This window comes from Myxine glutinosa, chromosome 13 (assembly GCF_964187855.1).
Source record: "Myxine glutinosa chromosome 13, kmMyxGlut1.1, whole genome shotgun sequence".
NCBI classification, from domain to species: Eukaryota; Metazoa; Chordata; class Myxini; order Myxiniformes; family Myxinidae; genus Myxine; species Myxine glutinosa.
Window position 1 is genome coordinate 46,546,604 of NC_136273.1, and position 24,916 is coordinate 46,571,519.

At 46.3% G+C, this 24,916-nt stretch overlaps 1 protein-coding gene across 1 annotated transcript in view; it reads right to left on the reverse strand.

Annotated features, from left to right (window-relative positions):
- Positions 1 to 24,916, reverse strand: part of LOC137438913 (potassium channel subfamily T member 2-like) — a 463,350-nt gene that overhangs the window by 324,364 nt on the left and 114,070 nt on the right. The gene's annotated exons all lie outside the window — the stretch shown is intronic.

The window sequence follows — 24,916 nt, forward strand, 5'->3', positions numbered from 1 at the left end:
TCTACCATTCCAGCCTTAACACTTACTGTCACACACTTAATTAACCTATGAAATAAATCAGGAAGGGCTGTGGGAAGTGAGTCGGACTACCTACCTACACTTCCTTAACATGCTGAACCCCTTAACCATCATGCAAGTATGTACATTTTCTTCGTTGTTCCTGTGGAGGGAGGAAACAACAACACACAACACTAACTTAACCACAAAACTTAACCATCTTTCCAAACTCAAAACTCTAACCTTTGTACATACCCCGGTCTACAGACCGCGTCCCCCGGTGGATGCCACAAGACACAACCTTACCTGCGGGGCCATCCCCAATGCATCCCACTAAATTTCCACGGGCCCTGTCCAGATGTTACAGGTGAGTGACACGGCTCGGTGGATTTCGCCCACATTCATGCAACACAGACCCCTTAACCACTCATTCTCATTCCATAGGTCATCAAGGCATTTCAAAAATCAACAAAGCACTTATTTCAATACACCCCCTGCAGGACCATGGCATTGATGTCATTCACGTGTGTGTGCATTCCTCAACTAGGCAGCGGGGAGGTACCGCACAAAAAGATGGTGGGGGGCACATCAGGCTGTGGTGCCCGCAGTCCCAAAAACAAGTCAACCGACTTACAAGTTCATTGCCCCCCCCCCCCCTTTACCTCTTGGCCCCATGACAGCCCAACAGCCCCTTTCCGCCGTTACCTCGCCGGTGAGGGTCTCCACACACACCAGGCTCCTTTGCCTCCTGCTTTCGCGCAGCAACACGGGTCACCGGGGGACTTCCTCACCCCGCGGCGCCCAACCAGACCCTCCACCGACGAGCTCCAATTTCCAGTTACCACCGGCTGCCAGGGGTAATTGCCGCAGAGGGGGGCCCGCAGGCATCGCTCCTCAGAGCTTGCTCTGTACCTGCGGACACACACGCCTTCCCCACCCATGGTCCCCAAAACACACTTCCTCCCCCGCTGCCATTCAATTCTCCACACAACTCAGCACCATTCAGTACAATTCATAGATGGTGTAAAAGGTGTTACAAGGCTTGCCATGGCCTGCCAATGTGAAATCCCATTCACAGTTCGAATCATTGAATCCTTACACATTTCCATTAGCACATTTCCAAAAAGCACAATTTATCGCCCCTCATTATCTCCAATAATCATCACTCACTCTCCAGGTTCCACTCTCACGACCACATCAAAACACCTAACCACAATACAAAAACATACGCCACCCACAAGACACTGTGGCTCCCATTCCATCCCCTCACCGGCCATGTCATCACTCTCACCCGCCTCCCAACTCCAAATTACATGTCCCCAATTTCCCAAAGCAAATCCTGAAGCCTGGGACAGTACTCCTCAAAACACTCACCTCAAGTGCAGGTAGTTGCAGGTTGGTCAGGTTCAAGAGTGCCATCCACCACACCTAATTTCCCCCTCACCCTTCCAATCCACTCCGGAGCCTCCCGACCCATGTAGGAGCTCAATCTATCCCCGTGAACTATCTGTGGAAGGGCATGCGGGCCCATCTGAATTTTGAACACCACATCAGTCACCTGCCGAAGCACCACCCCAGGGCCCTTCCAAGGTGAAGTGAGTTTTGGGCACACCCCCTTCCTTCTCCGGGGCCAGTAGAGCCAAACAAGGTCTCCAGGAAGGAAACGAGGTGTGTGAGCCCGAGCGTCATACCGCGTTTTCATCTGCGAAGAAGCCAAGCCAATTTGCTTCCTCGCAAACTCATGAGCCTTTTCCATGCTCGCTTTCAAATTGGTTGCATAGCTCTCCACAGTTGGCTCACCCGGTTCCCCTGGTGACGGTCCCATCAACAAATCTGTGGGGACTCGCATCTCCCTACCGAACATCAACAAGGCGGGGGTGCACCGAGTGGTCGCATGCTGGGCGGTCCGGTATGCCATCAATATAAAGGGAAGGTGCTCGTCCCAATCCTGTTGGTTTTCAGATGTAAAGAGGGCCAATTGTGTCAACAGTGTCCGGTTGAACCTCTCTACCATCCCATCCGATTGAGGCCTCAGGGGAGTCGTCCGGGTCTTATGAATTTGGAGGAGCTCGCACACCGACCGCAGGAGGGCAGATTCAAAGTTCCGGCCCTGGTCAGTGTGTAGCTCCCTTGGGACGCCAAATCGGGAGAAGAATCCCTCAACTAGAACTTGAGCTACCAGCCGGGCTTCCTGGTTGGGCAATGGGTAGGCCTCTGGCCACTTGGTGAAGTAATCCATTGCCACCATAATGTACTGATTCCCTCGGCGGGTGGCTGGCAGGGGCCCCACCACATCTACTGCCACCCGCTCGAGCGGTGCCCCGACATTGTACACCTGGAGCGGGGCCTTGCGCGCCCGTGGGGGTCCTTTCTTACCGCGGCAGAGGTCGCAGGATCTCACCCAATTTTGAATGTCTCTGCCCGAATTCACCCAGTAGAACCTCTGTCGTAATTTGGACAAAGTCTTGGCCACGCCCAAATGTCCCATTGTCCTAGTCCCATGCACGTGCCCCATAACCACTTCCTTCAATTTGTTAGGTACAATTATCAACCAGGAAGCTACATCACCCATTGGTGTCACCCACTTTCTGAACAAATAGCCCTCTTTCAACCCCAACATCTGCCACTGTGCCCAGTAGGCCTTTACCTGGGCTCCGTGTGGAGCAATCTCCTCCCAAGAGGGTCTTTTGTCCTCCTCTAGCCAATGAAAAAGGGGCCCCAAAACGGGATCCTCCCTTTGACTCTCTTGCCAATTCACATCGCCCAATTCCTGTGGGGGTTGTGGCAAAGTTCGCCTGGTCACTCTCGCTGCATATAGGCATGCATCAATTTGGCCCTGCCCAATTGGATCCTTGGCTTCTTGTCTATCACAAAATTTACACTGTGCCTCCCAACAGGGGCGCCGAGAGAGAGCGTCTGCATTGGCATGTGCTTTGCCAGGCCGATGTTGCACAGTGAAATTATACTGCTGCAGCCTCTCAAGCCACCTTGCAATTTGTCCCTCCGGCTCTTTGAACCGAAGGAGCCATTGCAAGGAGGCATGATCCACTCGGATCACAAACTCCCTCCCATAAAGGTAAGGGTGAAAGTGTCCAACTGCAGACAGCAAGGCCAATAGTTCTTTGCGGGTAACGCAATAATTTCGTTCGGGCCTCGAAAGTGCCCGACTGTAATACGCAATAGCCCTCTCGACTCCCTGTTGCATTTGTGACAACACAGCTCCCACTCCCTCCTGGCTCGCATCTGTGTCCAGGATGTAATTGCCATCATCCGTTGGGTATGCCAAAACTGGGGCCTCCACCAGACGTTGTTTTAAGTGACTGAATGCCTCGATGCAGCTCTCTGACCATACAAATTTGGCTCCTTTCTCTGTCAATTTGTGCAAAGGTCTTGCAATTTCCGCGAAATTTGCCACAAATCTCCTGTAGTACGAGCAGAGGCCCAAAAATCCTCGGACCTCCCTTACATTTTTAGGGGCGGGCCACTCTTGTACAGATTTTACCTTTCCTGGGTCAGTGGCCACGCCGCTCTCACTGATCACGTGACCCAGGTAAGTCACTTCCCTCCTGAAAATTTCACACTTGCTCGGATTTAATTTCAACCCGGCACCCCTTAATCTCCCAAATACGTCTGACAAATTTTCGACAGCCTGTTCAAATGTGGGAGCGTGGACCAATACATCATCCAAATAGACGAGGCAAGTCTGCCACGGTAAGCCAATTAAAACACGTTCCATCAGACGCTCAAACGTGGCAGGGGCATTGCACAATCCAAAGGGCATGACGACAAACTGCCAGAGACCCTTTCCTGTGGTGAACGCCGTTTTCTCCCTCGCCTCTTTATCCATTTCCACCTGCCAATAACCGCTCTTTAAATCCAACGTGGAGAACCACGTTGAGCCTGAAACGGCATCGAGGGTGTCATCGATCCTTGGCAGGGGATACGAGTCCTTGAGTGTCACATGATTGAGCTGGCGGTAGTCCACACAGAACCGAGTGGTCCCGTCCTTCTTCTTCACCAGCACAATGGGTGACACCCAAGGACTCACCGAGGGCTCGATAAATCCGGCTCTTTCCATTTTGCTCACCTGTTCCTCTGCCTCCTCCTTCTTAGCGAAAGGGAGCCGCCTCGGCGGTTGGCGAACAGGCCGAGCCTCGCCAGTGCTAATTTTGTGCCTGACGAGACTCGTGCGTCCAACATCCTCGGGGGAGAGAGAAAAAACACCCAAGTTCTTACCAACCAAATTGTGCAACGTCTCTACCTGCTCCGATGTTAGGCCCTCTTCAGAGCGTGTCATCATGTCCCGCACTCCCTCTGACCAATCACATTTCCCCAAATTTTGCCCTCCTTCCGGCTGTACTGGCAAGCATGTGGATCCACCTCCTCCGGTGACCTCTACTACACTACTGCATTTGGCTACGATGGCTCCGCCCCTTATAGTGCGGGGGCTGTCGGACAAGTTGAGCAGCCTGACTGCCAGCATAGGCCCACGGGTGTCTATGAGGGTGCGACCCACCATTAATTCCTCCGTCCCCTGCGAGGACCACGACTCCACTAGCCCCAGCTGGCCAATGGGTTGAGCACCTGCTGCTAACTCTGCCATCACGACTCTCTCGGACCTGGGAGGCACGGTCACAGTGCGCGGCACCTCCAGCCACGTCCCCTGCACCTCCTCGTCATCCCCCAGTCCCATTAACTGCAGCCTCTCGGTGCCCAACCACATATGACCACGCCCAAGGTCTAATTGGCAGTCATGTTCCACCAGGAAACTCAGTCCCAACAGACACTGATCGCACACCCCCGCCACCCACACAACCACGCTGACCTCCAGGCCACCCAACTCCATCCTCACCACTCCGCGTCCCAATATTGGTGCCGTTGCCCCCGTAGCCAGTTGAAGGCTGTGTCCTTCTACCCTATCAATTTTGTCCCAGCCTCCAACACTCTGGTCTAGCACACCCGGATTGATAATGGTGTCACTGGCTCCAGTGTCCACCACAGCCTCACAAAATTCTCCCTCAATTTTGCATCTAACCCTTAGATTACCCGTGCCAATTTGTCCGCAATTCACTACTTCCACCAAAGGAGGGCGCTTCTCCACACACTTGCCAGCCGAGCATGGCCCCGTATGCTCGGCTCGTTCTAGTTTCCCGCACACTCTACCTCTATTGGCCCAGGCGGAGGTGGTGGTCCTCTGTCTGGCATCTGTGGACCTACTGGGGGCCCCCTCCTTTCTGGACTGCGAAGCCTGTCAGGAGGTGGGGGCCCATATGGTTGCCGACAATTCCTCTGACTGTGCCCTCTTCTCCCACATCTAAAACAAGTCCCCAAGAACGGACCCCTCTGGTAGCCAGGTGGAGCCCCCCTTTCTCCCGGCCCAGCCCGATAAAAATCAGGCCGTCCTGATGGCCAACCTGGACCACCCTGTCGTGACTCGCTCCCTGCAATTTGTCCCCCCATCAAATTTGTCAGCTGGCGGCTGATTCCCCTTAACATTCGCCCGATGTCATCCTCTGGCTTTTCCCGATCCCGCACCTCGGTCTGCCGTACCGTCACAGGTGCCCTCTCCGATGCGCGGTTCGACCTTCTCAAAAAGGTCAGTCTCGCCGCGCATTCCGCTGCCCGGTGCACCGTGGGTGGGTCCTGTAACTCCACCAACGTCCGGACCTCAGGATCAGGGAGAGCCGCCATAAATTTTTCTATCGCCAGCTTGTCCCACGCCTGTGCTGGTAGGTCCCTGTATGCTATCCTCACAGACTGGTATATATCCTGGGCCAGCTCCTGCAACGTCTCATTAGGCTTTTGCCTGCGATGCAGCAGCTGTGCCCTGACCAGGTCGCACCTTGCGCCTGTCCCGTACCTGTTATTTAAGGCCTCACAAATGGCCTTGCTGGTCAATATTCCCTCTGGGACTACGTTCAACACGTCGGCGGCTGACCCACGCAGTGTCGCCACCAGATTCCCCATGCGCTCCCGCTCTCCCCAACCATTGAGCTGAGACACGCACTCAAATTGTGTCAGGAAAGCCTCGAGGCTCCCTGATCCGTCAAAATGTACGAGGGGGATTGTTTTTCCAGAGACTCTATTCCCCGATTCCTCTCTGTCCAAATCCAGTCCGGGGCCAAAACACCCCCCCAACTGGGTATTCCGTTTCGGAGCCTCTGGTGTCCAAATGTGGCTCGTGGTGAGGGTCTCCTGGGTCACCTTAATCTGGTCCTGAAAATGTTTAACCGACCTACTCACCTCTTCCTTCAGGCTCTCTTGAACCCGACCAACCTCCTTCTTGATGGTATTGTCCCAGATCTCCAGTCGCTCCTGCATAAAATCACTCACCCTTTCATTATCCATTAGTGGCCCCCACAGGCCTTTCTCAATTAACCCTTGCTCCTGCTCTTTTATGCGGGTTTCCAACCCCCTCACCTCCTCGGCCAATTTGCCCCCTTGTCGGTTGAGCAATCCCCATTCCTCACTCTGCTGTAGCATTCTGGCATCCACCCGGCCCCGATAGCCTTCCAGGTCCCCATTTGCTTTATCAATTCGAGCATTTGTGGCACCAATCTGACCCTCCAACTTTTCCCCCATTTGGACAGCCTGCGTCACGCCCTCCTCTATTTTTGACATTAATTCTTCCCGTTTCAATTCAATTTCCACCCCTATGGCTTTTTCCATCTCCCCCATTTGAGTTTCTACTTTACCCTCAAATTTCCCCAGTCTGTCCGTAATTTGGTTTTGCACTCTCCCTTCTATGCCATCAATTCGTTCCCCCAGCTGCTGTGCCATTTCCCCAATTTTTCCTTCCAATTGTTCATTCCTTTCCTTTATTTCATTCCTCCATTCCTTCCCCTGGGACTCCATTTTATTTTCCAACCCACTTTTCATTTGTCCCATTTGTTCCTCCAATCGATCACTCATTCCCTTCATTCCTTCCCTACATTCCTTCCCCTGGGACTCCATTTTATTTTCCATCCCTTCAATTTTATTTTCCATCCCACTTTTCATTTCTCCCATTAATTCCTTTAAAAATTTCATTAAAGCCTGGTCGTCTCTCGGGGCCGTCCCATTTGTTCCCGACTCCCCGGTAGGGGAGGGGGATAAGTTGGTGCTCGGGACGAGGGAGGTTCCAAGGCTCACCTCTGCATCAAATTCCCCTATTTCCGGCTCACTCCCGACGCTGACGGAGGCCTCGCTGCGTACTTCCATCTCATCAATTTCCGACATCCGCTTTCCGGAAGATTGTTTCCCACGCGCGTATTTATTTTAATAATTCCTGAAACAATTTAAATTTGACGAAGACGCGATATCGCGCTCCGTTTGCCCGATTGATTATTAAATTTCTCCGCCTCGACTATAAAAATTTTGCATTCGAACGTCGGGCGCAATGTACGCCCGACCGTGTCGATGTCTCCCCGCGGACAAAAAAATTTGTCCGACCGTGTCGATGTCTCGCCGCGGACAAAAAATTTGTCCGACGGGTTCAAATCCTACACTCCTGACACCACTTGTTACGCAACTGTGATTAACACCACAGTTACGGATGGCCGATTTGCGAGACTTTAACTCCCGAGGCGAAAACTCAATGGCGGATTCAAGTTCAACACAAAGTTAAACGCGCGGAATGGCGCACGCAGCAAAGCTCCGCCCGCCGCCTTATCTACTAAAATCAAACACCCAGGAAAACTGCGTTCAGATATTATGTACAAAAAGTAATATAAGGGTTTATTAGGAAAAGTAAAGCCAGTGAAAAAGCCCGCCGGTAAATCTAATAACTCTAATCGGGACGTCCCCACACGACAGACAGCAAACACAAACGAGGGAGATTAATTACGAAAATAACACGTCTTGTAAAATGTACACAAGGAGCTCGGCTTATCTGTCTTTGTCGTCTTGTATTGTTTGCCGTCCACCCCGGCACCGCTCGGCCCCGATGCACCCACGAGGCCTTGCTCCACCAGGCTCCGATCCTCTCGCCGCCCACCAGGTCCGTGCACCACGCTCCAAAGCACCCAACGCAAGCCAGCAGCTTCACACGAGGTCGATCCCCACACAAAGCACGAAGACAGGACCGGAGAGAACGCAGGTGTGACTGCACGTCTCGTCCTTCCAACTCGCTTCTCAATTGCTCACTGCCAAGCTCGAACTCGACTGCGACTGCCCGAAATGGCGTGTCCTCTCCAACTCCAACTGGCGAACTAACTCCGTGTGACTTGCGACTCAACTGCCGAAATGGCGTCCGACCGTCGCCTATATTGGTGGCCGATGACGTCACATTCGCGCACTCCTCAGCCAATCAAAGCCTCCCGCGACTCCTGACATCTCTCCCGTTACGCGACCCTGCGGTCCTGGCATAACACATGCCGGCCAGGTTTGTAGGCCTTTTGGAGGTGTACACGGTGGCGGCCAATTATGGCGGTGTTTTTGACCTGGTTTCCTGTCAATTTAATACGAAGTCCTTGTCAGGGAAAGGGAATTATTTAATGTTGCGCTAAGGACCTAACTAATGTTTATGTGGTTTGCAGTGCCATAATGGACAAAGGTTTGACTACTAGGTGAGACTCACAGGGGCGTTACCTTTAATCCCTCACTATTTAACACTCGAACCTCCAGGTAGGTCCACAACCATACATCTTACCCCGACAAACGCCTAGACATCAATAACTTATTACATGTAGAGTCCCTGTCACGACAGCCGAATACCTACCTATTCAGATCTACCTAGCTCTAGATGTTGCTCTACCAAATTCATAACAATATATATATATATATATATATATATATATATATATATATATATATATATATATATATATATATATATATATATATATACATATATATATATATATATATATATATACATATACATATATATATATATATATATATATATATATATATATATATATATATATATATATATATATATATATATATATATATATGTTAGGGTGTGTCACTGCATAAGGGAAAAAACCTGAAGGTGGTCCATTTCTTTCGCTCGCTTTCTCAATTAAGCCACTGAAGAAGAAAACACCACAGATAAATTTTCATTTGAGTAGCCATTTATTTAGGGGTCGTGCATCCACTACAAAATTTGTACACTACATACTACATATATTCTGAGATTGGTTTCCCTGTACTGATTATTTTCAGGGGAAGTAACTCTATGAAAACTATGTCTGGTTTAACACTTAATATTTAAAACATTACAGCATATGAAGACATAATTCGTGTTTCATATTTATAAAAATACATTTTGCTAATACACTTTGTAAGGATGTATTGAATTTTTGCATTTTTCAGCGAAGAAGGTCCTTCTTGTTTGCTGTCCTCTGGTATGCTCGCCGATGATCCTCTGCCACCTGGATCATGTATTGGAGCTGATCCTCATGCTTGGTACACCCCTTTGCCGTGAACTCGTGGACGAGGGCCACTCCTCTTTCAGCAGTGTCGTTAATCAAGAGGAGCTTCACGACCCGTTCCTTCCCCATATTGGGCCGTCTGATGTTATCCAGGCCGCAGGGGGAATTGACAAGAACATAGTATCAATTTCAAGATGGTGGAAGATCCCCTTGGTTGTGGAGGGGAAGAAGTCGGGAAGATATTTTGCAACGTCTTTTGCGACGGCCAACACACGAGGGCTGGGCTCGAGGGATGCTTCCACAGAGATCATGTTAGAGACCATCTTGAGTTTGTCAGCATCTGCAACATCGTCGCCGAAGAGAGCGAGACCCACTGCAACTTCAGACACGTACTATAGATGCTGACTCAACGCCTCGTGCCGGCTTCCTTTCGGTATAAATAGGGTTATTAATTCTCTGTGCGCGACCCCTAAACATTGGTATATTGAACTGATTTTTATACTGCCAGGTTTTCTCATTAAGTGTATCAAAATTGCAAGCGAGTGGACGCGTGTGACAGCGTCATGCTTTTTGACGCACCTTAATATATATATATATATATATATATATATATATATATATATCGATCCCAAATTTGATAAAGTAAAAAAAAATTTGGATGCATGTTGTATCCTGCCGCACAGCACAATAAAGACCGTTGACCGCTGATCAAAAACCGCATTATAACGGTAACCTTCTGTGTTGTGTGAAAAGTGTTCCCAATAAAAAACGTGCTATAGTGAAAGTGTTGTGTGAAACCATGTGGAGAGGAATTCCTTTATAGAATTTGTCACCGTCCTTGCACGCGGAACAAACCACATCCAATTTGTCACCAATTTGAATTCTGTCTTTTAGTTTGGTCTGTGCACAAAGGTATGAGGATACCCAATGCATGTACTAAGGACTGTTTTATCAATTTTTTTCCCCAAAAAGCATGGGGAGTATGGAGAAACAGGGTCCAATCGTGTATAATTCCTTCTGCTCTATCATTTTGGTTCTCTTTTGCTGGGGAGCAAAGTTTTACTAAAACCATTTCTCGCAGCACCTCTCATCCATTTTATTTCGTTAATATAATAAATCTTACATCGTTCTTGTCAAATGACAAAATCAATGCAAGATACGTCACAGTCCATGTGACATTGGGTTTTTCGCTGAAACTCGAAACAATGCTTAGATTAACACAACACAGCAACTTGGCTTGGCAAGGTGACACAATCAGCTCCAGTAAGTCATGGAATACCGACTCCTCTCCGGCCTTGCACCCCCAGCTCTCTCTGTGCTCTGTCCCCCAAATATTCCTACAGGTCGCACAAGATCTGCCAGCAACCCTCTGATGGTTAAACTGCCGAAATCTCGGCTCTCTGCTCACCTTCACTCTTTCATTCCTCTTTTCTCCCGCCTCTGGAACAAACTCCCTCACTCCCTTCAATCCCACTCCTCCCTCCAGGTCTTTAAAACAGCTGTTCACCACCATCTCTTATCTTCCCCCATCCAAAACCTTGATCTTTTCTACCCCCGCTAATTCACCCCAGATCCACCTTGTTTGAAATTCCAACTTCTTTCCAGGAAGTCCTGGCAGTGTCCATATGTTTTATACCTCTCCCACCGCCCCCTTCCCATGCCCCCCCCCCCCCCCCCCCCAAAGCCCTCGCCCTCTCAGATCTCTCGATGTCTCCATGTCTCTCGGTCCCTGCTCTCAAATGTTGTGTTTGTGTCCTTCCCCCTCTCTCCCCATCTTGTCTACCGCTCCCGATGTTATATGTTTTATGTGTCGGTTTGTCTTTCTGTGTGATTAATGTTCGCTCTTTCACGAGCCTCGATCTTGTATACAAAAAAAAAAAAAAAAAAAAAAAAAAAAAATACAATCTTGCCAATAATAATTTGACCTGGGTATAACCTGTCCTGGATATTATGCTCTACAAATTGGTTCAGAAGGTGTGGCATGCTAATGCCATTGGACATTTCCACAAAGCACACAACCCCAATGCATATTCAAGAACCGGATGATGCAAGGTAAAACTAAATATCACAACAATGCTGTGACACTTATACACAACCTCAACTCCCTCTACTTCACACGTCACAGGCCCACTGCCGATCACCACCATGCCCACACATGCGCAACTCGCACCAGGAATCCAAAAACTATGAATGTAACAAACACGTTACCATACCCAACCCATATGGATATAAACAGCCAATGCCATGCCCCAGAAGTCAACAGGTAAAAGGTGGACACAACTACTCGGTCACATGCATATAACACCAGATAACCTCATATGAAAAACAGTGCAGAGCAGACCATCGATATGTTGGAACCCATCTGTGGATCGGTCCCATCGGCCGATGGGTCAGACCCATCGCTGAGGGCCTCATAGAATCACATAGGGCCTCATAGAATCACACTGAGGGTCTCATAGAATCACATAATGCGTTATTGTGTTTATATAATTGACAATGCCCCGATTACGAAGCCACACCTTCATCTTTAGCTTTGGGGTGATTAAGGCATGCCAGGAATTGCTATATAAACAATGGAGAGCTGAGTCTGCCAGTGCCACCAGCGAAGTAGACCAGCGTTTTTAAATGGAGCGACATTATCTTATTTTTATCTTATCGACAAACGGTTATCGACAAACCACATGTCACGGACTGCTTTATAAACATTTATGACATCAATTGCTTCTTTTTAGGTTCAAATAAACATACTCATCCACCATTGATGCATACACATTCCTTCAAGGTGAACAACATCCGTAGATGGCGCAGACCCATCGGCCGATGGGTCTGCATTGTCATTTCTCGTGCATCCACAGATGGGTCGCCCATCTGCGGATCCGCAAACGGGTCAGACCCATCGGCCGATGGGACCGATCCACAGATGGGTTCCAACAGATATAATGATTGCATTTTTGATTGAGGTTTGAAAACACTCCTGATTCACTACTTGCACAAGCATGTGACCGGTAATGACTGCGTAAGAATAAAAGCAAACATCTGCTGGAGTCTTGTGTCTTATGACCTGAGGAAGGAGTGGATAAAACGTCCCACAAGGTCGGTCTTTCCGCATGTGTTTGCTACAAAATTTGGTGTTTGGTTGTACGTGCCCTTATTCTTGAATGAGAACGCATGCACGCACACGCACAAACACAGATGCACACACGCACGCACGCACACACCTTCAAAAGGGTATTAATGAGATACAGGAACGTTTGTAAAAAAAATTCAATACATAAGAGTATGTGATTTTTAAGAAACTGTTGGTGAGATTAAAATAACCTTGAACACCTGCCCATTATACCGATACAGATGTGACATGGACAGGTTGCATACCTGAAATGGCAACGACTTAAGATGAATAAACCATTACAAATTTTGAAGAGCAATTCATTGTGCTAAAAGTGCTCAGTTTCAAAGGTCATGTTACCAGCACACACATAAAGATAACACTCGTGTTATGTACCGATTCACAGCGGTATAAATGTTTTATCTTCAATCATAACATATTTGTGCATTCAATATTTGCAATTTACATCATAACGAGGCGTGAGATTGAAAGTAACTTAGAGGCAAGTAGTCTCAGTATTATGTTGTTAGTTTTTGTATACGAGGTCAAGGCTCGTGGAAGAGCGAGAACACTGAATGGAACAGGACGCAACAGAACAAAAAGAACAGTAGAAAGAGGGACAAACACCAACAGTAGGGCTGAGGGATAAAATAGAGGGACACGTTGAAAAATAAGGGAAGTGGGGAGGAGAGAGGGCTAGGGGAGGATGCACAGGGTGATTTCATGATACCAGCCCCCAACCTGACCACCAACCCCACTTTGCCCACAAAGTAAAGGAGTTCTCCATGCTTGTCATCGTGGAAAAATATAATAACCCCAATTATACCCTGGTAATCCAAGGTGCCAAGGTCATTGAACTGCGAAATGAAACTTTTGCCCTCGAGAGGTTTGCGGCTTATGGTTATACATTCATGAACGTTGTTCGATACAGTTCGGTAAACTAAACAAACCAAAAGAAATCTCAAGCGATTATGATGCGGGTTATGGAGAAGCTTTCCAACCATACCAAGAAAAACAATGTATTAGCTTCTCGACCGTCCTTCAAGCCTAAATCTCCGACCATGCCAACTCCAATATCCAAAATATTTCTATTTCCTTCAACCTTTTTTTTTTTAATGTTTGTACCTATAGTCAGGACTCGTGGAAAAGCTAGTACAATGAACAAATCAGGATGCAACAGACAAAAACAGGATGCAAAATACGCATACTCGGGATGGACCAGATGGATAGAGAAGGAAACTCCAAGGAGGGAAAACTGGATGGAAGAGGGATTTGTATGGGGTTAAGGAGACTACTGACCTGTCCTGTGATGGCGAAGTGGTAAAGCTTAGATAAGAAAATCCAAGGAGGGAAAACTGCAAGGAAGAGGGATTTGGGTGAGGTTAAGGAGACTACCAACCTGTCTGCGATGGTGAAGTGGTAAAGCCCAGAGACTCAGCTTCATCGCAGGAGATTCCAATAATCTTAAAGGTCTAGGTTTCCAGGCATTATGCCGAGCAAGACGTGAGGCAGCCCATAGGGGAGAGCAGTACCCCATCAAGCTGCGGATTAAAGCCTTGTAGATAGGTAGGAGTTCATGTGTACCAAAGAAGGGCTTCGCACGACGGATGATCCCCAGTCGGCAGCTGACTTTAAAGGTCAAATTTGAAATGTGGCTTGCCCAAGAGAGATTCTGGCTGAGAGAGACCGAAAGTTTGAGTGAGTGACAACCTCTTTGAGAGGATTGTTGAGAAAGCAGATGGGAGGGTTTGCAGTGCGGTCCTTTCAGAGAGAGAGAGAGAGAGACACACACACACACAGAGAGACAGAGAGACACACAGAGAGACACACAGAGAGACACACAGAGAGACACACAGAGAGACACACAGAGAGAGACACAGAGAGAGACAGAGACAGAGAGAGAGAGAGAGAGAGAGAGAGAGAGAGAGAGAGAGAGAGAGAGAGGGAGAGAGAGAGAGAGAGAGAGAGAGAGAGAGAGAGAGAGAGAGAGAGAGAGGGATTGATCAGGAATGAAAGACAATGTATTCCATGTGTCTGACCAGCTCGTGATTTTGTCAACGTCTCAAGAGAAGGAAGAGGCCTCAACCTGCCTGTGTGTTACAGTCGTGGCCAAAAATATTGGCACCCTTGCACTTTTTTCAAATAACTCACAATTTTCTCTAAAAATAAGTTGACATTTACAAAAGTATTTAGTCTCAATAATTCTTTATTTCACTGTTAATATTACAGAACCTTTGTTTTTTATTCAGATCTTAATATTTCCTTTTAAATCAGAAAATAAAAAGAAATGGCATTGACAAAATTATTGACACCCGAGACTTAATATTTGGTAGCACGGCCTTTGGACAAAATAACTGCAGTCAAATGCTTCCTATAGCCATGAATGAGCTTCCTACACCTCTCTACTGGCAGTTTGGCCCACTCTTCTTGTGCAAACTGCTCCAGTTCTCCCAGATTTGAAGGGTGCCTTCTCCCAACTGCTGTTTTCAGATCTCCCCACACGTGTTCAATGAGATTTAGATCTGGACTCATTGCTCGCCACTTCAGAACAGTCCAGCGTTTTGTCTTGAACCATTCCTGGGGGCTTTTTGAAGTGTGTTTGGGGTCATTGTCCTGCTGCAAGACCCATGACCTTCGACGGAGACAAAGCGTTCTGACACTGGGTTTAACATTGCGCTCCAAAATGCCTTGATTATCTCCTGATTTAATGATGCCATGCACACATTCAAGGCACCCAATGCCAGAGGCAGCACAGCAACCCCAAAACATCACTGAACCTCCTCCATGTTTGACTGTAGGGAAAGTGTTCTTTTCTTTGAAGGCTTCATTTTGTAAACAAAGAGATGATGTGCTTTACAAAAAAGTTCTAATTTGGTCTCATCTTTCCAAAGGACATTCTCCCAGAAGAATTTTGGCTTGTTCAGGTGTTTTGGCAAACTCCAGTCGGGCTTTCTTATGTCTCTCTCTCAGCACTTGGGTCGTACTGGTCTCCCACCATAGAACCCCCTTTCATTGAGTTGGTGATGGATGGTGCGAGTTGAAACTGTCGTACCTTGTGTCGGAGGGTCAGCTTGAATCTGTTTGGCAGTTGATTGAGGTGCTTTCTCCACCATTCGAACAATCTTTCACTGCAATCTTCGATCAAGTTTTCTCTTGCAGCCACGTCCATTGAGGTTGGCTACAGTGCTTCGGGCCATAAACTTCCTGATAACATTGCGTATGGTGGACACAGGAACATCAAGGTCTCTGGAGATGGACTTGTAGCCTTGAGATTTTCCATGCTTGGCTACAATATTGTGTCTGACCTCCTCAGACAATTCTCTGGTTTTGTTTCTTTTCTCCATGCTCATTGCGGTACACACAGTGACACAAAACCGCAGAATGACTCCTTTTCCCCATTCAAATTGGAGGAATGAGAGATTTTTATATTGCTGGCACCTGCAACTCACCACAAGTGAGTTCAATTCCAAAGTAAAGGCGAATCACCTGCTTGAAATCGAATTATTTCTAACAACATCGAAAAGGTGCCAATCATATTGTCTGGGGCATTTTAGGATTTCTATGTGGAATAAGCTAAGTTTTAGTAGATTCATCAGCTTTCTTTGTTTTGTTCCACTGCACACCAAATAAATACATATGTGGATACCAAAATATTTTTTATCCGTGGCATCAGCCCACGGGTCCTAAAATCCAGCTCCGCCGCTCTTTCACTCCCTCTCTCTGTTCTCTTCACCCTCTCTTTTGGTCAAGGTCATCTGCCATCAGCTTGGAAATCAGCCAACATCACCGCTTTACACAAAAAGGTGCAAAAACAGATCCTTGCAACTACAGACCAATCAGCCTTCTCCCAAATATCAGCAAAGTCATGGAATCCATCATTGCTTCTGATATCAAATCTTTCCTCTTCTCAAATGGCTTGATCTCTGACCATCAATTTGGTTTCAGACCAGGTCACTCTACTCTGGACATGCTGCTTCTGCTGTCTCAACAATGGATGGAGGTCCTCAATGCCAAACAGGAAATTCAAGCCGTCTCCCTTGACATATCACGTGCCTTCGATACGGTCTGGCACCCCGCTCTACTCACCAAACTCTCCTCCTGTGGTATCCATGGAAATCTCCACACTTGGCTTGCGGACTTCCTCTCTAGTCGTAGTCAACGTGTGACCCTGAATGGGTTTCTCTCATCTCCCCTTCCTGTTCAGGCTGGAGTTCCCCAAGGCAGTATTCTGGGCCCTGTGCTTTTTCTGGTCTTCATCAATGATCTCGCTGACTCTCTTGAAAATCCTCTCCATCTCTTTGCTGATGACTCCACTCTCTTCCGCTCCATTCCTCATCCCTCAGATCGGCAGTCTGCAGCCTCCTCACTCTCTGCAGACCTGGACAAAATCACAGACTGGTCAAACAAGTGGAACATGTCTTTCAATCCTGACAAATCTCACACTCTTACTATGTCTCTCTGAAAAGACCATCTGGACAACCCTCCCATCCACTTTCTGAATAATCCTCTCCAAGAAGTTCTGTCACTCAAGCTTTTGGGTCTCACTATCTGCCATGATCTTTCCTGGGAAAACCACATTTCAAATCTGGCCTCCAAAGCCAGTTGCCGACTGGGCATCCTCCGTCGTGCGAAGTCCTTCCTTGGCACACCTGAGCTCCTCACCACATACAAGGCTTTCATCCACAGCTCAATGGAATACTGTTCTCCCCTCTGGGCCGGTGCTCCTGCCTCACACCTAGCTCGGCTTCACGCTGTTGAAACCAAAGCTTTCAGAATCATTGGAATCTCCCACGATGAAGCTAACTCCGAGGGCTTTTCACTTACTCACCGCAGGCAGGTTGGTGGTCTTTCTGTCTTCTACCGAAGCCTCTCCGGCCTTGCTCCCCCAGCTCTCTCTGTGCTCTGGCCCCTAAATATTCCTTCAGGTCGCACAAGATCTGCCTGCAACCCTCTTATGGTTGAACTGCCAAAATCAAGACTCTCTGCTCACCTTCACTCCTTGATTCCTCTTTTCTCCCACCTCTGGAACAAACTCCCTCACTCTCTTCAATCCCACTCCTCCCTCCAGGTCTTTAAAACAGCTGTTCACCACCATCTCTTATCTTCCCCCATCCAAAACCTTGATATTTTCTACCCCCGCTAATTTCACCCTAGATTCACTTTTTTGAAATTCCAACTTCATTCCTGGAAGTCCTTGCAGTGTCCTTGTGTTTTATACTTCTCCCACCCCTCCCCCCCTTCCCACGCCTCCTCCCCCCAAGCCCTCCTACAGATCTCCCGATGTCCATGCTCTCAAATGTTGTGTTTGTGTGCTTCCCCTTTTCTCAACATCTTGTCTACCGCAACCCTTATCAGATGTTTTGTGTGTCTGTTTGATTTTTCTTTTGTGTGATAAATGTTAGCTCTTTCACGAGCCTCAATCCTGTATCCACAAAAATATATATATATTAAAAAAAACTTCTAAGGTGCCAATGTTTTTATAATAAATATTTTCCTAGCCATTTTAGGATTTCTGTGTGGAATAAGCTAAGATTTAGTAATTTTTCAGCTTTTTTTGCTTTGTTCCACTGTAAACCAAAGAAATACATTTGTGGATACCAAAAGATTTTTTAATTTCAACAATTTTCTGGAAGAAATGGTGCATTATTTGACAAATGTGCAAGGGTGCCAATATTTTTGGTCATGACTGTGTATGTATGTCTCGTCTCATTCATCTAATTGTTGCAGTTTAAAGTGTCAATCCTCAGTTACTTAAGTCTTTCCTGAATGTTAAAACTCGCAAAGAAAGATCTTCATCAAACTCAAGCTTCAGGTGCAGAACCAGCCGAAGATAACGATCACCCAAATATCGAGCTATATCGCTAGTTCCAGATAAACCTCAGATTCAGAAAATACTATATAGTTTCTTAAATAAAAATAATCTTTGTCCTCTTACTAAGCATGGCTACAGCTCCAGGCTCTTCGGACAACCTCTCTCTCAAATGGCAGAATTGGCCCACTCCCAACCATGTTTGGAGCAATGTCCAAGCAATTCAAGCTTCCGCCACCAATCCAATTCAAAGCCCGAATGCCACCCTTGTATACCCATGGCTTCAACAATGGCTTAAGATGAAAACAAAGAACTACATTTTGTCAGTGTTGTGGGCAAATGAATAAACGTTCAGAAGTACATCAATGGACGGACAAAATAAAAATGAAATTCATTGTTCAGAAATATATGCCTTCAGTATATACAAGTAAAAAATGTTTTTATTAAATAACATTTTGCAAGGGGAAATCTATCAGGGGACGTCCCAATTGCATAATCCATTGAACTTGGGAAAGATGTTTGAGCATAGTGGACATTTCCTGCTAAAACCCTGAATAATTAAGAGAATGACGGGATTTGAATGATCAGAGGTTTCCAGAATCAAAGCTCAAGGCCATGCAGTTACAGACCATGACAGCTATATGCTGATGCCTGCTGTGGAAAAGGAGGGGGCTTTGTTTTCTGTGATGCTGACATCAGTATTCTTCAAGATAAAAGAAATTCCCAGTTACAACTAACTGTTCTGGTACGCCAAACTTGTGCACATTTTCATTCAGCACCGTCCTGCCTTATCATGGTCGGGAACAATTCAGAGCCGAACAGGGCAAAACAGTGAAATTCAAAAGCAAATATTTAGAACCAATTATATGGAAGGTGATTACAGGCGTTTTATTTGTAATGGGGCTGCCAATATAACCAAGAAGTATGCGCACTCGCTACTCAGCTGTCTATCCTGAGTTTGAATCTCAGCCCAACTATATGTTTCACACGGAAGGTGACACACGGAAGGAAAACCCTTACCAGAAGTAAAAATTATTATAAACCACAAACATGTATGATTACCTTTTCTAACAGTCGTTACTGCTGGTTAACACGAAACTAAAATTAATTTGGAGGAATCTCGACATCCATAAGGTAATCTATGTTCATCGAGTCGCCGGATCTGAGAGTAGATCTACTGTAATCTATTTTCCCCACAGGGGTTACTAACATGACCTTTCTTGTGGCATCCGTAGCGTTTTTCGAAGGCTGCTTTTTATAACAAAATAAACAACACCAATGATAATAGCATGATATTAGTGTTATTACAAAACAATATGCCCCTCCCCATGGGGCACTGTAACTTGTGAAGCAAAATGCAGGTGCAGGGACTCCAAGGTTAGGGTGGTGTGGCCATTGCTGGCTCACGGGCGGATTGCTTCGATGGGGTTAGGGGAGGGGGAACGTGCCTTCCCCTAAACTAAAATTTTGGGATTCAAAGCGTCAATCAATCAATCAATCAATCAATTCGGTTTTATTAGAGTAAAAGAAAAAAGAAAAATGTACATGACTGTAGTCCAAGGACTAATAATGTCAAGTTTACAATAGAAATAATTTCACATAGTAACAAATACATTATACAGACAGAAAAAGAAATCGATTATCTATTTGCATTGGTGAATCAATCAAAACAAAAGAAATTCATTTAAAAGGTTGAAATTCTTCGGTCAATATATGAATGTCAATAATTACATTCAAAATATCTAAATATTTGTATTAAATAGCCTACACCGACTTAAAAATGGTGTAATATATAACATTACAAAAATTAAATATTCAATCAATTAATCAAAGTATTTCAAATTATACGTCTTATTTCAATTATGCAGGAAAAATTTATTTACTTTGTGTCAAATAGCACATGCTGTTAATAAAAATTAAAATATTTCGAGATTATTACAGAAATTTGGAAAATCAACAAAACAAAACAAAATAAATTAATTTTAAAAGTTAAAATACATTAATAATGCTCCCCAAATTATGCATTTTATTTCAATAACACAGGATAAATATATCTACTTTGCATTAAATTACACATACTGGTAAAAGTCGAAATCTTTCGAAATTATTGAAGAAATGCAGAAAATCAAAACAAACAGAAAAAAGATTAATTTATAAGATTAAAATACATTAATCATGTTTCAACTGGACGTTTAACAGTTTCACTAGAGCAGGGACACTAGATTGTTTATATCGCTGAGTTCTTGATAGAGGAATGTGTATGTGGTGAGAATTTCTGAGTCCAGTTCGAGAGAGGCTTTGCCGTTGAGCTGGAAGCAGATCACGATGTTGCAAGGAAGCCAGGATCGATTTCGCAAAGTTGGTGAGTATATCATTTCTTCGCGTAGCCAGGGAAGGAATGCCGAAGCTGCTTAGGACTTCCTCGTAATGATGTTGATCAGGGTACGTGATCATCCTAAGAGCTCTTCGCTGCACTCTCTCTCTCTATGCTATCAGACTGCTGTGCTGTCAGGCCACTACTCCAAACCGGTGTACAGAATTCCATCAAAGGGCGAATAAACACTGTGTAGACGAACACAAGATCTCTGTCTGAAACACCGTTACTCTTCAATGTGCACAAAATGTAGAGGCGGCGGGATGCGCACTTAATGACTTCCACGACCTGCACATCCCACCTAAGGTTCGACTGTATGGTAACACCAAGGAGGCGAAGTGTCGACACAGATTCCTCACAAAAGGTCCTCACAAAATTCCATTGCCCTACTTCTGTTCTCTCCGTCAGCCATATACATCAAATGGTGTGAAGGGGAAGCATCTTTATAAACTAACCAAGCACTTTCCAAAACACTTTCATTTATATTCTTAACCCCCTCTGTATTGCGATTCTAAGTACCAATTTACCCACCGCTCTGCAGGCTGGTGTTCTTCTCGATTTTGGGCCTGGCCCTCAACCTTTCGCTCTGTGCTTGTGCACAATCTTGTGGCTGTGTAGTGTATCCCCCTTGCCTGCTCCACAATGCGGCACGGCACCCCGAGCTCCTGAGGCCAGAGTGCTATAACACTCCTGATTGAGTCGACAACACTCCTCCCTGGCTCCCCCTGTGGGTCTGGTACTTCTTTCAGCACCCATTGTGCCCTCTGGGTATTCATTGCCTTGGATCCTCCGCCAGGTAGCTGGGCTTTCTCGCAACAAAATTTAGCATCTCCGCTAAAAGGGCATGATCTTAACTTTGTTATTAATCAATGAGTGGTCGGTGTCGCAATCACCACGATGGTAAGTTCAGGTCTAATGAACTGAGAGTAAATAATATAATTTGTAAATATAGTTATGGAGATGACTTCTAAGGGTAAAGCATGTAAAATATAGCTTAGAATAGTTAATCATAACGTGCACGTGAAGCGTAAAGCAGGGTTAAACAATCGATTCATGTCCGTCTGTCCATCTGTCTGTAAAGGAATCAGGATACAAACCTGCCGTTTTACCTTACTTTGTCTCTGAATTGGGCCCGATTGCACATGCACAGAGAGGAGTTAGATAGTCCGCTTCCTTTGGATACGGGTGCCATTTTTATTTTACTCTGTCTGTCTGCCTGGCAGTCAAACAAAATTGAAAATCATTCCAACCAGGAAACTTAGTTTTTCTTTATTTCATGCTGAAGGCTCCAGTCACGGAATATATAGTCCTCATCGATGTGAGGAATGAATGATCGTTTTAAGGCCATTTTTCCCCCACTAGAGCGGGGGTTAGCCTTGCGGGCCCCATGACAATCATGGTTCCCTGTTTTGAGGCAATGTTTTTATGGCCGGATGCCCTTCCTGACGCCAACCCTTTGTCGCCTCTTACGATGCGCAGGGATACGGTGCACCTATTCTAAACCGGGGTACACACCGGGAGGCCTTAAATAAAATAACTGCATTGTTAAATGTGAGGAAAGAGAAATAAAAGAGAGAGAATGTGAGGAAAGAGAAATAAAAGAGAGAGAATGTGAGGAAAGAGAAATAAAAGAGAGAGAATGTAATGGTGAGGAGTGAAAATTAGTAAGAAAAGTGTGTGATGAAAAGTGTATGATGTTTGTTTGCAAGAAATAGAGGTTGAAGCTAGCTATCGTTTGAGTAGGACAGAAAGTAAGACCAGCAATCATGACACGGGCAGTGTAAGATGGTTCCGGCCACCAATTTAACGCTCCCAAGTCAGAACGGAAGTACTACCCTGTGCGGTTGCTGTCTACAACCTACTACCTAGTAAAACGGTCCAACCGGATGGGTGTTTTTTAGGACACCTCTCGGTCCAACCGGATGGTGAGGCGACACCATCTCCTTACTGGATGGCCATTGGCTCCCGGAGGGAGCTCATCCGCCCTTTAACAGGTATTGTTTTTTAAGCCTGCAGGGTGTCACAGTCACCCTACCCATTGGCAAGCCAGTGAGGTTAGTCGGTTTAGTCGCCGATTACTCGACCATGCGGCAGGTAGCACTGGGTTACATGTTAACTCAGTTAACATAGTTAACCGAGTTAACTCAGTGGCAGTCAAGAAAGACTGAACTGACTAAAACCTACTGACCTACTGGTTTTAAGGAAGTCATAAAGGACACAAACAACAGGCATGAAGAATTAACGTAATGTGTTAGATAAGGTGGTGTAATATACACTGCATCAACTGTGGTAAAACGGCGGTAAATTCCGGAATTACATTTTTTATTTGACTTTTACAATATTTATCTAAATTGAATTACATACTTGAACACTGTGTGGGGTAATGCATTCAATGGACTCTCTAGTTCCCTTAGTGCATGTTTTCATGTAAGAGTGAGATAAAATGAACTGTGAGAGGAATATGCGTCGATAATCCTATCGAAAGCTTGTCGTCTCTCCTCCCAATGTTAGTTTTGAAAAACGCTTCTCCCTTAACCCCCGTTTTAATGTTTCACCCTCTGTAAATCCATCTTTTATGTCTTTCTGGGAAATAGCGGCCTTGTGGGCTGACCAGGGTGCAAGATCAAGCACAGTGTGAAGCCTCAAACATTCGAGAGGTATCGAGAAGGTTTGAGATGGGGCTTCAGCTTGAGTAGTGCCTGAACCACCAATGGGCGTAAAGCGGGCAAGCCTTGGTGATTTCATGTGGCGGGGCGTCGTCCGACATTATAAAATGGCTGGCGGACAAGAAGCAAACATCATCTGGTCTTGGGATCGGCTTGGGAGAACGGAGAAAGAAAGAAAGCTGCTGTGTAGGCAGGAGCTCCCACCCAGTCTCCCTAACAAGCAATGTGAGACCGCCGAGAGGAACTTCTGTACACGCAACTGGTTTGTAATCTGGTATGTAGTATGAACCAATTTATCTGCTTGGCGGTTTTGGCATGTACACAATTTTGAGGGGAATTTATTTACGCTGGAGGTTGGTTCCGTAACTCAAGCAATACAGAAATACTTCAGAAGCAGCAGGTTAATAAATAATGAGCATGAGGAAACAGTAAGAAGACCAATGAATAAAAATGAAATTAGAAAAAAACCCGATAAGCAAATGTGCTGAACTAGACTGTAACGGTTTCCTCACCTATGCCTTGAATGAAACTTTTCACAAGCAAATTTCATCACGGACACAAGACAGCCAAAATAATAGACAAAATGGATGGGGTTGTGGTTTGTGGTCTTTCCTTTTGTGGTTGAAGCGTCAGGAGGTGTAACATATCCTCGCTATAGCTGTGCACCGGCTGTCCATACTCCTCTCCGAGTCTTTGCCTATCATCAATCCTTTGCTGGGCAGACAGTAGTTTATGAACACAGCTGCTCACCACTCCACAGCTCACCACTCTAGTCTTTCTCCACTCCACTGCTGTTCTCTCATATTTCTGAGCACATCTTCCTGATGTAGCAACTACCTCGACCTCTCGCCTCTATGTGATCCCTCTCGCCTCGGACATAAAGGGCCATGAGGGCCGCATCAAATACATCAGTTTTGAAGGCAGTGAAGACCGAGATGAAAACAGCAGCTTCAATGGTACAAGTTGCGCACAACACAAGGCACCCGGTATCACATCGTTCAACATGCATTTGTGACAAGGACTGGCCCTGAAGCATGGCAGGACTTGTTGACCCCACGCTGCCAGGAGAGAATGCCCAAGCTTTGGCAAACTCCCTCTTGCAAAGTTCCACCCGTTAAGGATGAGAAAGACCAAGTTTTACGGGATCAAGGACCACACTGAATACAATAGACATTGATAAGCGTGAGAACCGAGCTAAGGGCAACAGCTTGGATGAGGCAGAGAGCCACACATGTGGCACCCATAGTCACACTGATTGACATGCATTTGGGATGCAGCCTGGCCTTGCGGCTTGTTGGGTTTTGCAAACCCTATTTTGCTGAGAACAAAAACCCCAGCTTTGGCGACTCCCTTTTTGCCAAGTTCCGCCAACATGGGAATGAGTTATGTGGGATCCAGGACCATGCCGAATACAACAACTTCAATGGGAGTGAGAACCGAGCCGGGAGCGGCAGCTTTGGTGGGACAGAGGTCCGTGCGGGGAGGGGGGCGAGGGGCGACTGGAGTTGTGCCGATTGACATGCATTTGGGACGCGGCCTGATGCCCTGGCCTTGCAGCTTTTTGTGTTTTGTCAAGGGAGGATGAGACGGAGGAAGGATGAGACA